We start from the raw sequence: 11736 nt of genomic DNA on the forward strand, positions 1-11736 counted from the left end.
ATGTGACAATTAGGAAAAAACATTTTTCACATATATTTGTAAATTATAATCATTATAATCGTATCGGTTTCGATATATTGCTGATAAGGCATTTGATAAAGCAATACATCTATAAGGCAACGAGTTTAATATCGAATAGCGGTACTATCGGTCAATTCATTCGTTCATTACCTTTACGGTAAGCTTTTCATGTTCCCAGCTCTATACTTTGGGGATACGCGTTTCTCGTAATCGAAATTTAATTTATCAGTATTCACGAATGCATTTGCAGTTAACTTTGCAGAAATCGAGAACTTGAATAGAAATCGAGAGTACGCACGGTTTTACACTGAGCGATCGACTCGATTGCCGGTGTTTCTGGCTTATCTATTGACGCATGCATGTAATTTCGCGGACGAGGTATTTGCCATTTAGTCAAGCCAATTAATTAACGTGCGCACGCTCCTATCTTTTTCATTTCGATGTACCTATATGCTTCTACTATATGCTTCGTATGGATATCGAATATGATCGTTATGTATGAAATGTACAGCGTATGCATTATCTAGTGGTCGAAGATTATCCCTCAATTAATGCTTTGTGCAAGTTTCCGGATTATTTGAAGTTTCCATACGACTCACTCATAAGTTTAATCAAATTGAAATGTTTTTTTATATCACAATATGATATTTAAAAAATATATAGTTTGTCTCTTTATTTGTTTTGCGTTTTGCATATAACCGAAAATTTTTAAGGGATGGCTATATCTAGTTAGATTGCCTGGAAAAAGATCAACTAAATTGACCTCTGTGAAGTTGGCACTCCATCTTTTAAAAAATTAAATCTTTTTTGGAGTTTTGAGTGCATCCCAAAGAGTTCTAGAGTTCCTTATTAATTTTAAAAACAGTTCTGGCAAATTAAGCTAAAAAAACCATTGATGAATCTTAGGGGAATCGCTAAGACCAATATATAAAAAGTTCTCGCGATTTTTTATGTTAAATAAAAAACAAAAAAAAAATTTAAAGTTCTAGTGATGTTAGCACCCCTAAGATTCAATCAATGGTTTTTTTAGCTTAATTTGCCAAAATTATTTTTAAAATTAATAAAGAACTCTAAAACTCTTCGGGGTGCACTTAGAACTTAAAAAAAAAATTAGTTTTTTGAAAGATGGGATGCCAACTTCACAGAGGTTCTAAATTATATTATTTTGATCGTATTATATTGTCATTCGATACATACCAATCTAGCAATTCATGCATGAAATGAAAAAAAAAAACTTGCAGATTAGTCAATCAATGTAATTAAATACATACATGAGTATTAAATCGATAGCAATAACGACGATTATACCAATTGTGATTTAATAATATGTATAACGATTATGTAATATGCGCGGGAAATGCAATTAATTTTGAAATAGCGCTATCGATTCACAGTCTAGTAATCATGGGAATCGAGATTAGTTTGAAATGACATACGGATTACCGCGCAAAGTAACACTCAATTCATTATTATGTATTTAATATCTCACGTTTAGCACGCGTTGACGCATCGCTGCAACGCATAGATCCGATATATCTATATCTAATTTTCATGAAATTTCCAATGTAATGATTGCTATTGCGTTTTGTTACTGAACACTTTGCCGGTACTTAACGCAAACGATATACATAATTTAGCCGCAGCAAATGTAATATCCGATAATATTCTAATTCAGAAATGCGTGTTTATAAAGATTCAAAATTTATCGAGAATCGTAATCACCAAACGAGCGATCGCGCATTGCTTGTAGCAATTCAATATCATATTGATTAAAACCCTCTTTTAAAACTGGTAAAATCCGCCGAGCGAGAAAAGACATTTTATCTCTACCAAAGCGGATCTCACGTGTGTCGTGTAATCTCGGTTAAGCAGCGAGAAACAGTTGAAACAGATTTCATTAAATTACTTTCAACACGCTCAAATTTGACATCTCGCAATTAAGGGAAAAGATCAAGCACATACCATTGTGCGTCGGAATCTTGAATTGATCAACCCTTCCGACGATGCCAATTACATCTCGATTGTCCGGCGACGGTGGTTTGCTCATTTGCTCGCTTTCTCCATTTACTTCGACGCATAGGTGTACCCACCTACCTATCTACCTACCCGTCTATATCCCGGTCGATTTACGGTCGAGAGAGAGAGAGAGAGAAAGAGAGAAAGAGAGCGCGTCGGCCAGAATTTCATTTCGTGGAGGCACATTCGGTATCCTTGGGGAGTCATCCGGGCCCGCCCGCCCGGCAAATTTAAGGAACGTCCGTCATCTTGACGGATCTCACACGCCGTCTCACGATGCCGTAAAGATGGATTTAAAGGATGTACGGTCGGCGTGACGGAAATATAACCATATTGTATCGACACTACGCCAGAGAGTTTTGTCACGCCACTTGTGACAGCCGCTATTTCGAGAGAGATCTTTTCAGCACACTCGATATAGAAAGACCCGGTCGCTGTCGTAACTCTAATGTAACTCTGGTTGCGCGGAATATCTATTCCGCGACACTTTTCTCTCTTATTCCGTAGCGGATGTAACTGCAAAATTAGGTTGCATGAATTACGAAAACGACGGATGTATTTTTGATATTGTCAATGAATAAATATATATATATATATATACTCCATTATCTGAATCATATATTATTCGTTTACGCGAAGTAACTGATTGAAAATAGTTATTTCACTACACGAGCTGCGTTTTCAGGTAATTCAATTTACTAATAAGACTTTTAAATATTCATATATATAATTTAATTTTAAATTAATAATCGAATATTTTTGTATGTTTTCTTATGATTAATTCGAAATTTAATTTACCTCTAACACTAAAGCAGTTTATTGAAATATTACATTGCAGTTAGTTGAAGCTTTTCAAAATATGCACAAAAGTATGTTCTTTTTTTTTTAATGTATATTTAGCACATTCTTTATACAGAGAGCTTCTTGAATATCAAAATTTCAAAATCCGTGAATGTACTGATATTAGCGTTTCTCGATCAGTGAAACTTGAAGATTTTCTTTTCACGATTTAGCTATTGATATTACATATTCGTTGAAAATGACAATATGACTCATTAACATCCAGTTAGAAAAACGAAAGGGAATGCGAATGCGATGTAAAGTCCGCGCGCAGGCGACAATGGCGATGATTGCCGCAGTAATACCGCGTGAAATTATATGGAAAATCTGTCCTCTCCGATCGCTCGTTGACCTTAATATCCGCGACACTATCAATGTGGAAAAGAGGCCGCTCTATCGCTTCGTATCTTTCGATACTTGAACGATTCGCCGCCAACAATGGGAAGTGCGAACCAACGGCATGCTTCGCTGACGATATATGCGTCCTCGTGACCGAGCGGAATCGCACCAGGATACAATTCGTGTGTGTTGCAACAGTTGTGAAAGTTTCGGGCGGAGAGAAGAAAAACCCGCGGCTATGCGATACACGCGAAACATTATTGCCCAGATAAGGCTGTACGGTTTTGCTTGCCAGTATGGCAGCATGAATACCTATCTATCTACCTTGCCGGATACGCGATTACCGGTGGCCAAAAAAGCGGAATATATCCGAGAAAGGATCGAACTTGCCGCTCGAATACTTAATAATAGTAGACGGAAAGTAAAGGGAACTGCAAGGATCGCGAAATGATTGACACGTGGATCTTGTAAAACCTGTGCATATGTACTTTTCCGATCCATTTTGGAAAAGTAATTTACAACGGTTGTCATGATTTTAAAATTCTTCATCAGTCATATTGTGTATGTAATAGCTGATAATAGAATAGAAAATAATAAAATGATTTAAAAATATATAGACAGATATTAAAATTCAAATTAACTTTTATTCTAATTATTATACAAGTCCTCCATGTAAAAAAATTGATATTCTATTATTGTTATTCAAAGTTATTCAGTTTATACAGTTTATATTTGTATGATGCATATACGCTCGCTTGTATGATGCATATATAAACAAGGTTAACGCGCAAGATAACACAATCGGCGGCAAATCCCGAAACACGCAAGACTGCAGCTGGGTTTCGGCCAGCCGCAATTGGTACATCGATACGTACACGGGCAGGTATTTGCATAGCTATATCAAAATGATGATAAAACATCGCTTGGCACGATTTAAACGCGCCAAATGGGCCATTAATAGAAAACGATGAATTCGTGTATATATCCCGAAAATTCGGGGAGAAATTAATCTATTTAAATTAAAGCGGCCCCGCGAATGTACGACGTTACGGCGATCCCCAGGCGCTCATTAATTACTTAATTAGCCGTAATCACGTATGCAATTTGTGCGAAAAAGTTAAGTAAATAACACATCACATCTGGTGATCCATTGTACTTTATTAATTCCAGCAAGATCGTGATATTCTTTGCGTTACATATCTTGTAATGAATAAAATTATATATTTGATTTTTATTGCAACACATTCAGCTTACGATCGAAAGACCGATTAAAAATCTTCGGACATTTGCGTACACAATCATGAAAGATTGATGAATGCAACTACGATTCAACAAGACGATAATTTATCGAACCTACGTGAGAAACGATCAGCCTCTTATAAAATATGATAGGGCTAGCAGAGCGCATTGAAAGTATTATTACGGACCTATATAATGGCGCGTCCCCCACGCTATATCCGCGCCGATAATAAGTGACGCAAAGTGCCCAATTGATCGCGATCTTTGCCAGTTTCGCGCGAAGAGACCACTTTTCTGAGCCAACGAAGCTGAATTAATCGTCGTTCGGCACCTCACTTGGCGTTTCTGTCAGCGCGAGCACGACGAGCACCTCTTACACTTTCCTTTCACGTCCGAAAGAGCAGCGATTTATCGTCCCTTATTTTCACATCAACCAGACAAAGCGAGCACACGCATACAGCCGAACCTCATGTTTTTGATTCACCTCTCTTGAAAAAGAGATTTCTAAAGCGCATCCCTTACGTTCGCTTTGTATAGTCAAACTTTTTAAATGGCAAGTTTTAATTGCCAACTCTCCATTTTTTGTTTAACTATCAATCGTAACAACACTTTTATACATCTCATGCAACATAAACAAAATGTTAATAATTATTATTAACAATGTTTAAAAAAGAGAATGCAAAGAATCTAATGATATTGATATTGATGGTTAGCTAAATGTGCTAATCTCTCTCTCTCTCTCTCTCTCTCTTTCTCCCCCCTCTCTCTCGATGTAATTATGCTATAAATATATCTTCTCAAATTGAGAATATTTATATAAAATACATTCATATTTTTTATATATTTATGTAGAATTAATCAATTCTTTTTCTTATATTTTTTCAATTACTGTAAAAGCTGAGAATACGCGAGTTCATCTTAGACCGCTTGTTTGCAATTCTTCACCTTGTGCACTACCACGGTCATATCGCTGTGAATCTAAAAAGACAAGCGTCTACAAAACCATTGCCGATTCAATCTATGTCAAGCACGTCGTGTATCTTCGCCTCCCCTGAGACGTGTTTGCGGTGGCTGACACTTGAGTAGAGATGTGTTTTAAAATGCGTCTAACATCGTTGATCTCAATTTTTAGAAAATTTAGATCGACTGGCTGTACATAATTTTTCTTTCCCTTTTTCTTCGCGTCAAAGATAAATTTTCAAGTGGAGTTTAGCATCGGTGAATAGTAAGTTAAATAATATTTTTAAATAATTAATTTTTATGCTAAATAAAATTATCTTCCTCGCGACAGTTATACATTTCTTTTATAGGAACGCAAAAACATTGATCGTGAGGTAGTGCACGGTGTTGAAACGAGAGATTTTGAAAGAAGCTTGAGTTCTTCCCTTTTGATCCATCCCCGCAAAGCCTCGTAAGTATCGCGCGATCAAGACCCGTCGAACATTGTTAAACCAGGATTGCCGCTCGTCCGTCCCTTAATCGGCGGATGTACCGACAAGACGTGTCGTCAGCGTGTCGGCACGTATACGCTTCGTCGACGGCATCGCGGGTTCTTCGAGGGTGAACCACGACGATGGCGAAGGGTCGGTCGAGACGGCCCATTGTGCTCGCCCGGCGCGATCTTCATGGGTCGGAAAGCACACGGCTGTAGAAACACATTCAGGATGGAGAGGAGAATGGTCGCAGCGGGACGGCGGGAGCGGGGGAGAGGCGATTCCGAGGGACACGAAAAGAGTGTTAAAGAACGTGGGGGACGACGTTGTCGCGCGCGCGTTGCAGGAACAACATGGCTTAGTAGTATGCGATGTGATGCGAATTCCCCGCGAATGTGTACACGACCCTCGGCATATACGGGATAACTCTCCCCTCCGATACATTGCGCTCCACATTCTCGGTCTTCATTATTATTTCACGCGCGGATACCACGCGCGTGGAATAACTATAGCGGGGAACGCGAGCACAAAGCGAGCGAAATATAAAGATCCCGAGGAGCTGCCTGGAGACTCTCCACTTCAATTAGAGAAAATTCACTGCTGTCGGGATTAATAGATACGCCGAAAGGAAAGTGGGCGATATAGCGTGGTTCTTCGATCTTCTTCGTTCGCGCACGTAATGAATTCATTGGCGCGCTTTCATTACATGTAGTCATGATCGTTAGATACGCGGCGAATCCCCGTTGCATTCATCTCAATCCTCTATTTCCAATGTTACGGAACGGTGATTCAGCAGCATCTTTCACGATGAAACCGAATCCTCCAAGCATCAAATAAATACGATCGTTAATAAAAGTATCGGGGGAAGAATTTGAATAAAAATGTAAATTCCTTTCAAGAGATGAACAATTGGTATAACGTAATGCCAGTGTTATTTATCAAGTTTAAATTCAGGTCACTAAAGCGGTCATGGTATATCCATTAATCCAGATTTAATCCGGATTCGTGATGTAGAGATTAATAAATTCTAATTTCATCACTCGTCTCTGCACGTGCCGCGCAAATTATTATATTCGCAGAAATACGCGAGAGAAATCGTATTGTTTATGTCTCGCATACGGCAGCATGTGCATCCAGAGGATGCACCGACTGATAAAATCCGTCGCGTAATATGCATTTGCGCGATCTATATTTTGTGTTCAACATCGCAAACGCGGATGATGGTGGTTCCCTCATACGCGAGACTTTAGCTTTTTCGGTGGTGGATAAGAAAAAGAGACGGAAGCGCGGACGATTTTTATACGAGGCGATGCGATGGCGTTTGTGATATGCGTACACCCGCTCCACTTCGGCAAGACCCCCAAATTATTGGGGCAACATGGCACACTGCGTTGCATTTCCATTTGCACTCTCGTATTTCTCTATTCATAACTGCCGCAATAGCGGGACACACTATGTCAAGGATAAATGTTCGCTCTTGTTGATGCTGTGTAAAGATAGCACTTTTTTGCGTGGTTTATGCGAGTGCGTTTATTTAAAATTGCGATGCTGACGAAAATTGTAACATTTTATTTATATAGCGATATAATTGGATATTTTAATTAAAAACATTTTATTACAAAATTGTTACAATACCATATAACATATCAAAATAATTAGTTATACGAGCTAATTATTTAATATTTTGAATATATATATTGCATTACCCTGTTATTTGATCGCCGCGCGCACACACGCGCAAATCAGTTGTTTATTAAAGTGATTAAATATTTATACTAAAATATCTCGGAGAGATATATTGATATTTTCGATTCGCAACATCTTTCATTTTGAAGATGCGATGTACACGATAGCGTAAACCGCAGAAAATCTCATCGAACTAACGTCACGTGTGCGTAGTCACGTGTACATTGATGCATATAGACGGTTCACTTGCTTTGCGTCGACCACATCGAGCTCATGCGTCACCGCAAAGCAGGTGCAACGCATGCACGTCAATCAGATTTTCCGACGATCCGTAGACACACGTGGCGAACCGCGTTTAGTTTGCCATTAGCATGATTAAGATCCGCTAACACATTTGTCGCTCTCGATTGATTTAACTTGCAAACGATAGCGCTAATGCATTTCTATTGAAAGATGTTACTTATTCTCCGCAAAAGCGAAAAGGTATGTAAGATATTAGAATAGAATAAAAACTCTCCTCCAAGATATTTTTGCATGCGAATTTTACGGTTCGAGATTGGCGGCGTCAAGGTGGAGCGTTATTATCCTCTTGCAAACGAGACACGGAACGAAACCCACCGTGAGCTTTCTATATCCGTCGTAGACGAATATGCGCGGTAATTTTCCCAAGTGGACGTTATTACAGGCGGAAAGAACAAGGGACGTACGAAGTGGGTTGAGGGGTGATTACCAAAGATTACGGCGTATACGCCGGGTATCGTGAATACTGGGTCACGGAGTCCCGATCTGTCGTGAGATTATGTCGCTACACTATAAGATCCGTTCGTTGTGTTATACCATGTTCCTTACTATAACGTCCGCACACTTGCCGACGCAATACAGCTAACGATGTTTGGTCAAAGGTGGACCACGGTGTGTTTGATCCAAGGCAACACAATTGATCGTACCTGCCGAATCACATTATATCGCGCTTTATTATGATTGATCATATCTATGATCGATGATTTCAACAAGTATAGTGAAATTTCACTATATTTCTGCTTATCTCTTGCTCTTCTAGAACTATAAAAAGTAATAATTTTATAGATATATAAAGAATTAACTAGATATTTAAAAATCTAAGAAATTTTTTGAACGATTTTATATTTTATTAAAATATATAAAAAGATATTTAAATTATATATCCTGTTTTGCTCATAATCAGCATGGTTTAATATACTGATATAACATTAAATTAATGAAAACTAATTACTAAAGTAGTGCTGATCCAATGACGAAATATTATCTAACCAGAGACTGTTATTTTCTCTGTTCTAAAATATATGTCGTAACATATTAACCCAGTTAACCGAGATAAAACAAGAGTTATGTTAGAGTTTTTTAACAGAATTATGATAAATTAGTACAGCCAGTATTGTCAGTCAAAATTAATAAAAAGTTACCGTTATACTTCTGTCATCTTCTCGAAAGCTATTTCAATATTTATAAATAGTTCTTGTTCGATTTATGTCAACTATTCTACAATTTATATCAATATGTAATATACAAATGACTTATAGCGCAAAATTATATTATATCGATATAAAAAAAAAAAAAACAATTACTTTGGCTAATATTAATCTTGTATAGCATGCAATAAATGTCAAGTTATATTTTGAAGATAAAACTCATTAAAATATTAAAATATTTTAAGTAACGTTGGAAATTTAATAATTGATATATTAGAAATCTATTTTTTAAACAACTGAATTTCAGACAGAATTTTAATAATTTTTATATGTAGCACAGAAAATATTTAAAACATTAAAATATACACCTGCGCAATACGTATATGTATATGTATATGCCAAAATATACATAAAATAATGAATGAAATTTTATCCTGAATTCCATATTATGCATTATACCGAATTATATATTGTGTAAAATGGACTTAATATCGTACAGCGCAATTAGCGCTTTTTTTTTTTTTTTTAATACGCGCATTCGAACGTGCAGCAGAAATAATCGAAGTACGATCGATTTCGTTCTATTTATAAAGTATTATAATAGATATCGCGCTCGGGGAACTGATAACTAGTTCTAAGTAATGATGATTCGACGAAGGAAAACGTTGGTGCGTGTTCGGAAAGCAAATAGCGCTCAAAAGGGAAGCTGCGCGAGAAAAATGAAACCGAACGAGTTTACAGAAAGGAGGATAAAATTGAAAAGCATGCCGTGATCGGGATTAATAAAAAGATCGATGAGACGTTTATTCCTTCGAGGAAACTTTCGCGCGACATTCTAATATCTTCGATGCGTCCTGAAACTCTTTGTTACGTTATCGTTTATGTATAAAACTCGCGTTAACTACTTTGCACTATACATTATATTATAAGCTTCTGTTTGTTAGTCTGTATAAAGTATATAGAATGAATGTTCGTATAAATTACGAATATATCATTAATTTGAACATATATGTACATTAAAGAACATCCAACTCAGATACAAATCATAATGTCTGTATCAGAAAACTAACAGAGATGTGTGGACCGATATTAAATATTTTAGCACGGTAAAGTCATGTGTAATACGCAAATTCGTTAATCTCACAAATTTTATTTACAGTCGTATATGCGATATCGCGAGTGTCAGATTTGCGTGATACATTATCACAGTTGTAATCCTTTGCTCAACACATATACACATACGCATGCATATATATCCCGGAATAAACGCACGAGCGTGCGGCACGTTGTTTTTCGTCGGCTAACCAGCTCGAGAATCTACAGATCCATCTCAATTAGTTGGCGTTATTACAGTGCAACAAGCTTTACCTCGCATTACCAGCTATACCCACCGACCGGAAATGACGGCAAGTTAGTTTCCGCGGGCGCTCGGTCGAGGAACGGGAGTGCGTTTGACTACACACAAGCGGCAAGATAGCGCCGAAATTTCGGGTGCCGTTAAATAGATTGAGCTGTGCTTGCATTACTAGTCCGACAATAATGACTCCAACGGCTGTGTGGGTGGCTAAATATCCGCCGTCCGGAAGGTGCGGTGCGGCTTGATATAAGCCGACTAGCGATACCCAGTTCATTAATTATAATCAGAAAAAGATACACCGTGTAATTTCCGGATCCCCGAACGCTCAGCGTACACCGTTGCGTTTCGGTTCGTATTCAATGTTGCCCTATGGATTATTCGTGATATGATAATGCAATAATCGTTCAATTGTGATTTTATTCTACAGATTGTAAAGGAGAGTTTCATCAACATGATTTTATATTAAATTTAAAGAACAAGATTATATATCGGTGTTTACATAATATGTTATTCAAATTAATTTCCGGACTATCCAACGCGAAAATATCGGAGAAAGATAAAATGCACCGAGATGATAATACGCATCAGTATAACACACCTAACATATTTGACGATTATTTTTCTTTACGCACAGTCGTTGTTTTCATTCGTTCGCCGTTGAAGTGTGTCGACCAACAGCAAAAATTTGAATCGCGTAACGAAATGGCGCGTCGCTATTACATCGCGCGTGTGAAATGTGTCGGCAGTAATTGCCGTGGCAATTACGCCGCGTCACTCCGTCGCCGACCACTGTCTATGTAATGCGACTCTAAATGCGCCTTCCCGCATTGGACACGTACCTACGTTACATTATGCACCGAGCGCGTACGGGAGCTGTTCGGAGAACATACCACGCCAAGACCGCGGAATGAGTCCAAATTGTCATGATAATCGAGCAATTAAACTTTTGCTCCCTTTTCTCGTCCGGCTCTTTAACACTCGAGCATCTCATGTGTAGGTACCATGTTTTTCCGTATGGTGAACAATAGTCGGCAAAGGTACCGCGGCATAGCTTGAGCGAAAGCACGTCATTATAAATAATATTGCTAAAGACATTTTAAAGAGATATAGCTTTTTTCCATATAATATCTTTTATTCGCACTTTAAAGAGAAAAATATTACAAATCTTTTAATATAAATCTCTATTTATACGTCTGCGCAACTGTCGGGGAATGTCAGATAATCGACGTTCAAATAATCGATGTTGTGTAGCATCCATATATGAGCATGTGTCATTCCTTCCGTTTCTTCTCAAACAAACGAGGCAAGTAAACTTGGCACCGACAAACATAAGGGGGGGGGGGGGGGGGAAAAAACT

General features: G+C 37.8%; 1 protein-coding gene across 2 annotated transcripts in view; it reads left to right on the forward strand.

Annotated features, from left to right (window-relative positions):
• Positions 1 to 11736, forward strand: part of LOC115239299 — a 199498-nt gene that overhangs the window by 159835 nt on the left and 27927 nt on the right. The gene's annotated exons all lie outside the window — the stretch shown is intronic.

The sequence above is a fragment of the Formica exsecta genome, unplaced genomic scaffold, assembly GCF_003651465.1.
Source record: "Formica exsecta isolate Colony F162 unplaced genomic scaffold, ASM365146v1 scaffold37, whole genome shotgun sequence".
In the NCBI taxonomy this organism is placed as follows: domain Eukaryota; kingdom Metazoa; phylum Arthropoda; class Insecta; order Hymenoptera; family Formicidae; genus Formica; species Formica exsecta.